Below are 7256 nucleotides of genomic sequence, written 5' to 3'. Positions count from 1 at the left end.
TATCAGATAAATTGTTTACATTCTACCGAATATCTTTACATGTTTTTCTGGATAAGCATCAAGTCTCCATATAACTTAAACCAAAAAAAAATACCATGAATAAACGTTTACTGTTTGCTAGAACAATGTTTTATGAACCAGGAATACAGTGTTTGTAGATATAAAAAAACACATCAATCAATAGTCTTGAAGAAGAAAGAGTCAAGTGATTTTATGGCTCGTTGTTAGAAATAAAATCAGTCACAATCTTGGAATAAATAAAATAAAAAGTGTGGGATTTATTTAAGACGCTTGTGATTTCCAGAAGACTTATAGCATCAAAAGAAAATTTTGTGTTTAGAATAAAGAAAAGACACGTTGGATGGACTAAAAGTTTTGCATTTAATAGAATGAAGTACTTCGTGAACTTATAATTCAGTATTCAGTGCATAAAAATGTGTCTGAATTAGGAATCTTTTTTGCTAGAAGTAAGAGACATTTAAACTACGAATCTATCGTTCATAAGAAACAATAATGATGTCGAGCAATTACTTTCGTTTTTTTTTTACAATGAAGTATGTGGTTTAAGAGTGCTTAGTGTAACAAACAGCTATGTGGACTAAAATAATTCTGCTTACTAGATATTACTAACAATCACTTGAAATAAGAATATTTTTATTAGAAGGAAGTGTAACGTAAATTGAGACTTATTTCAAGTATATGCAAAGAACCTTCTCTTTAGTGTAACAATAATCAAAGTTTTGTATTCACTATAAATACCAATCACTTGGATTAGGATTCTTACATTTATTAGAAGAAAGTATCGTTTAATCTAAAAGTGTTGTTTTTTATTAAAAGGAACTATTACGCAATCTGAGTTCTCTATCAAAAAGGGGATTGTTCTGTAAACTAAACTGAAGCATGACATGGATTAAAAGTTTTATGTTTCCTAGAAGAAAAACTTAATTTCACTAAGCCTTTTCTTCAATGAGGAAAAAACACATTCGCATGAAATAGGCTGTTGTTTATAAGAAAGAAATGCGTTGTAGGAAAAAAAATCCACTGTTTAGTAGAACGAACACTCAAATCAACGAATAATAATGATTTTAGTTTAACTTGTTAACCTGAAGATGCGAGTATAGGTTTTGCCTTCAATGGTCGTAAAATAGAGCTATTCAAATGTGAGAAATAAGCAGCCAATATAAAATAACCATAGGGTGCTAATTCGAAGAATTTAATTGATAGTTAAAATCAAAATTCACAGAAAAAAATCACCCTAAAGATAATTGCTAAGAATGACAATTATTAATTCTTTATCAAACATTATTTCGTGTAATATTTATTGTTTCCCACTATTTATTAGTTTTCTGTAATATTTTTAACTGAACTAGAAATATTTTACAAAGTTGATAATTTACTTTCTGTAAAAAAGCTCTGTAACTAACTGATGCAGTCTTTGGAAAGAAAAAAAAGTTAATTAAGACTAATGAGTTTGTTAGCACAGTAGTTTCATGTACATTTCTACGGTTTATTTGAACTTTATTAGATCTTGCTATTATCATGTAAAACTCGTGTTCACTTAATAGAATGTCACTGACTGATCTTTAGGACAATTAAATGTCAGTAGCATTTTGTGATAATGTACAATCAGTTTAATACTAACTAAGACTTCCATAGGTAAGTGAATCCCAAGCCTAAATTATAAGTCATACTAACAGATCATAGTTTGCTGATCTATAGTAACTTATTGGTTTGGTAACATGCCCGGATAGTGAATTCAAGAATTTGGGGCTCGCATTTCGTTGTCTCAAAAACTCACTTCACACTCTAAAGCCATGAGTGAGTTATAAGAGCGGCCTGGTAAATCCCACTTCCTGGTCAGAATAGTGTATCTTAAGAGTTGACGATGAATGTCGAAATTAGCGGTCTTCTCTCTAGTCTAGTAATTCAAAGTTATGAATGGTTATGTATCTTAAACGCTTAAGTAACACTTCACGAAAATCTCATATAAAAAGGTTTTCTTTGCCGATCCTCTTGCAGTCCAATGTAAGCCACATCTGTTTACTGCACACATTCTTGTTCGTGCACATGAACTGGATTAACCGAATAATTCCAAATTTACTTCACTATCTATTCAATTTATTTAAAGATGTGCGAAATGTAGCTCTTGAACAGATTTGTAAGTATACATAATTAAAACAGTAGTTTATACACGTTCTCATTTTAAACATAAGTGTTCCATTAAAATGAAATATCGGATCCTGGGTGATCAAGTAGGTCACATGCTGGACTACGTTCAGAAGTTCAATGGTTCGAGCCGTTAAACAAGATCCGCACTTTAATTGTCGAGCCGTAATATGCCGTTAAACAAGATCCGCACTTTAATTGTAAAACCATTATAATTAGGACTATTAATTGCGCCACTAGGTTAAGAGTATCCAGTAGGGTTAGTGGTGATGCCCATTTGTTATTCACTTTTAAATTGGTGATGGTTATGTCTCGATTATTTAACATATGTCGCATAAAGGTGTTGTTCAGACTCAAAATATTAACACCAAGAATCTAATGAAAGGAAAAAATCATGTAAACAAGAAGTATTAGAAATAAGGATCATGTGAACAATGTATCTTGTACTTACTGTTATGAAAATTAAACTAACAGTCTTGTATATAATCGAACGAAGAAGCACGAGATCCAGACCCTGTGTATTGAGTTTATACCAAGATGTGCCTCGAAAACAATCACGTTTATTGAGTGTTAAATGAAAAAGACCTCATTATTGTTAGGAAAGGAACAGTTACTTGTGTTAGGGTATTGTATTAATCAGAATGAAATGTTTTACCAAGGAACAGTTATTTGGGTTACGATATTGTATTTATCAGAAGAAATGTTTCCCAATTATGCCAACTAAGAAATACTTGTTCCTATGTCATGTACGAGTTAAATGTTCTGTCTTAACTGAAGTGAACATAAATTATATAATGAGACTATTGGCTTACCTCATCTTCAACAATCGGTAAGTTCTTATTTGCTTGAAGGAAGACTAAGTGAACTAACAGCATTGTGCAACTAACCTCTCATGTAAACAGTTTTGTGCCAATAATATCTTAGTCCATTTAGCTCTACATTCCAATACAACTTTCAATCCACGTAACAGTTCCTTTCACTAATCACGTGAAACTTCTTTTTACGTTCCTTTTCTTTTAAACAAAGTGTTGCGTTTATAAGAAAATAAACTGTATACTAGAATAAAGTGCCTTGTCTTTCAAGTATGTTTAGCATGTGAAACAGTCACGTAAATTAACATTCTTGCGGTATGCGAAGTAAATATCATATGCGGTTAGCAGATAGCCTATTGTATAGCTTTATGCTTAGACGAAAACAAACAATATTTATATATATGCAAAACGACTCTTTCGGGTTGCGAAAATATTTTACGTAAAAGAGCGAACAACGTTTTGACCTTCTTCGGTCATCGTCAGGTTCAGATTTATAGTACTAAAACTATATTCGGATGAAGAGAAGTACTGTGTCAACTAGAAACTAGAAGTACATATTTCGAGTTATGATTTCACTTGGAAATAACTTGCAAGACCCATTAAAATAGTCTAATAGAATATTGATTTGGCTCACCCAAATTAATTACTTTTCAATTTAGGATGTCTTGGGAAACAAACCCACACGTCTGGCTAAAATGTGATTATAGCTTGTGACTTTTGAGAAATTTATTCTATACACTGGACCCATGTAGTGTTGGACTTCGTGGATGAAAGCAGCTCACAAGCCATTTTTACAGCTGAGAATGTAAAACAACTTTTCGTGATATTTTGAAAATCGAAATCGAATTAAAGAACGTTGTGAAACTATCACCCACAATAACAAATCCTTCTATTCTTATTTGGATTGGTATAGAGGACCCTAACTTGACAGCAGCCAGGTGATTGTTTTGTATCTATATGTGCACGTGTTGTACTGATCATGAAGAGTAACCATGGTAGGTAGCAACATGAAGTGATGCGTGAGTGTATTTCTATTGATTTAAATTTACCCTTATTACAATATTTATTGTTTCATCAATGAGTCAGCCTCTTTTTTCAAAAGGTTTGCTTACAAACTGAAATAGTAAAGACCTTAACATGTAAACCGAAAATCCGTATTACTTTTCCATTACAGTCATCTAATAAAAGGAACCTATTTATCATGGTAACCTACAGTAGTGTTAAAATCCACTGTGATACGATTCAAAGTTTAATAACTGTTCTAGGTTTTTCCTTGTCTCTCTATATATATTTATATACAGATGTATCAGTATATATGTTTCCATTAAAGATGGAATAGTTTAAGCTTTTCACTAATTGTCATTAAAAAATCAAGCTACGACCATTACAAACTTGCAAAATAAAATATTTTAGGTTGTGTAATGTCAGAGATAAACCATAGTTTTGTTCATTTAAAGCTGTTAACTATCAGGCTTCACCTAAAATCTATCGTTCAAGTTTAGACATGCATGAGAAAGTCCAAACGTTTGGTTTCTCTGTGTGTGTGGTGGAATAAATTAAGATAAAAGGATGCGCTTATAACTCGAAAACCAGCTTCTGTACGGTTGGATGGGTTTAGAATTAGTGCAGTCGATGTTAGACGTTTGTGTATTATATATCGGTATTTAAACTGGTTTGTCTTGCAGGAGTGGTTTCCAGCTGTTTTCCAACTTTACATGCGTGCTTTTTATCAGTGTCAGAAGAGATAAAAAACCTCTATTAAAAAAACATGCCTAGTTTTACTGCTCCTTTTATAGTTGTTCTACTTCCTAGAATTTAATGCTGTTTCAACGATAAAAATAAAGCAACATTGGGTTTATGGTTTTAATTCTTTTAATGAAACAGAAGATAACGAAAACGAACTTACTAAAAACCATCAACGTTTACTTCTTTAATCTAATAATCTTTATAATAGGAAAATTTAAACAAAGCGATAGACTTTTATCGTTTGGAGAAAAAAAAAGTGGTCTGGTATATTTGAATTTCAGTCCTATTTCCTACTCGCTCGAGGTTCAGTGATAAGGCTGAGAAGCTATAACACTAAAATATAAAGTTCGATCCTTGCAGTGGTTACAGCAGAAATAACTCATTTTGTAGTTTTGCAAATAAACAATAACTCCCTAATTTTACGGGAACAAAATTGTTGTAAAATATACTGATTTTAATTTTGTTTAACATTAATTCTTTAATACAAAGCAGTTGATTGTTATGATTTACTCTGAAATATTTTGTATATTTAATGAAAGTTAAACCTACCAAAGATAGATTTATTCTTCACTGGTTATTTAGTTATTTTCGTAGGATTTAAGTTTACAATTTTTTCTTTCAATTATTCATATTATTACTATCGATGAGTTTTTAAATAATTTAACTGGAATTTTTTTAAACTATTTATTCTCCGATTTTTATTTCATTTTTAATTAGATTGTTAAATTTCATGGTTACAGATACTCATCAGTATGTATTAGAACTGATCTTCCACAGACAAGTTGCTGACATCGTGCTCACTCACTTCTTTCTGTAGTATTGCCTATATCCAGATGAATGGACATTTATTGAAGTATTTGTCCATTTTCTAAGATTTGAATAGTTTTAATTGTCTGTGCTTTCTGTTAAAACGACCTCTACCGGTAACTAACATCGTCACTCAATCACACTGAAAAAAAGTAAATCTGTTACAATTACAAAAACAACAAACAAGCAGATGGTAAAATATTTAATAAATGAGAACAGTCTTTCTTCTAGTGAATAGCTTACGTCAAATGCGCCGAAACAGCCGCGCATTCTCACAAAAGACACGTTAAAAAATATACACAACTAATGAGCACAGATTACTTGAAAATGAATCACCAATCAAAATGCTTTCAGTTCGCAACTTGAGAAATACATAACATTGCTGCTTATGAAATTGACCATTCTTATACAAAGTGGCTAACTGCAAAAGACTGATGTATTGAACTATGTGTAACATCCATCCATCAATTCCTCTTTCTCTAAATCCACACGTTCATTACTTTCCATCCTGGATCTTCAATTCGTATAAATTCCTCCAAATGAGTTCATAATATTTATACACTTCTCAAGTAGCTATTAAATTAGAAGTATTCTAAGCAATGATATCACTTATGTCTCCAATTTACAGCGCTAAAATTCAAGGCTTGATTCCCCGCGATGAACACAACAGATAGTCAAATGTGGATTTGTTCTGAAACAAACAGAGCTCATTTACATATAAGAATAGTTAAAAGAATTTCGTCCAAGATCCATTTACAAAGATTGTCACTTGGAAGACGTAATGGTATTGTCTCTGAATTAATAACGTTTTTTTAAAGGTTGTCCATAGAAAATGAATATAATATAATATAGTTATTTTAGCCTCCTTCTGTTTTTATCTCTGAGTTTTTTGTAAATTTGTGCCCTACTGCACTTTTCAGAATTTATGCAATATCAAACTTTATGATCTATTTCTAATTTATATTTATTATTATTTTCACACTGAGGCGTTTAAGAAGATTATACCTTTATGTTAGACTACACAGCTCACATAACCTTTGTATGGCTAAGAACAAGACTTAGTTCATGTGATTTTCGCTACATTGATTCTGCCAAACATTTTAAATGAAAATATGTCCGAAAGATTGTCCCATTTGAGGGGAAAGAGAGTTGCATAAGTTTCTTGACATAGATTGTCGTTTCTCAAGCTAGCATTTTCAATGTAGTCAAGTTATAAACATTCATTAACATGACTAGGGTTTAATAAAAGCTATCACATTACAAACTACCGAGTCGTCGTCCAGCTCTGTATATAATAAATAAAAATGCTTTATGCTATTTGTTTTTAGGTTGAAATCCTCTCTGATAAGGCATATTTTGTGGTAATTTCAAATTTTCTTTCAAATAAACTTAAGAACTTTTTATTCAGTGTATCTTTACTTCGGCCCGACATGGTCAGGTGGTTAAGGCGTTTGAATTGTACTCTGAAGATTGCGCTTCGAATCCCTCTCCTACCAAATATGGTCGTTCTTTCGACATTGGGGTCTGTATAATGTGACAATCAATCCTACTACTAGTTGGTAAAAGTATAGCCTAAGAGTTGGCGGTGGGTAGCGATTCTCTCTAGCATTTCACTCCTAAATTAGGGACGGCTAACGCAGATAGCCTCCATGGAGCGTTGCGTAAAAAAACAAACTCTTTAATTTGTTTTATTCTTTAAATTTACCTAAAAATTTAGGCAGGCCA

Source organism: Tachypleus tridentatus, chromosome 10 (genome assembly GCF_004210375.1).
Source record: "Tachypleus tridentatus isolate NWPU-2018 chromosome 10, ASM421037v1, whole genome shotgun sequence".
NCBI lineage: Eukaryota > Metazoa > Arthropoda > Merostomata > Xiphosura > Limulidae > Tachypleus > Tachypleus tridentatus.
This window is presented reverse-complemented; position numbering follows the sequence as displayed.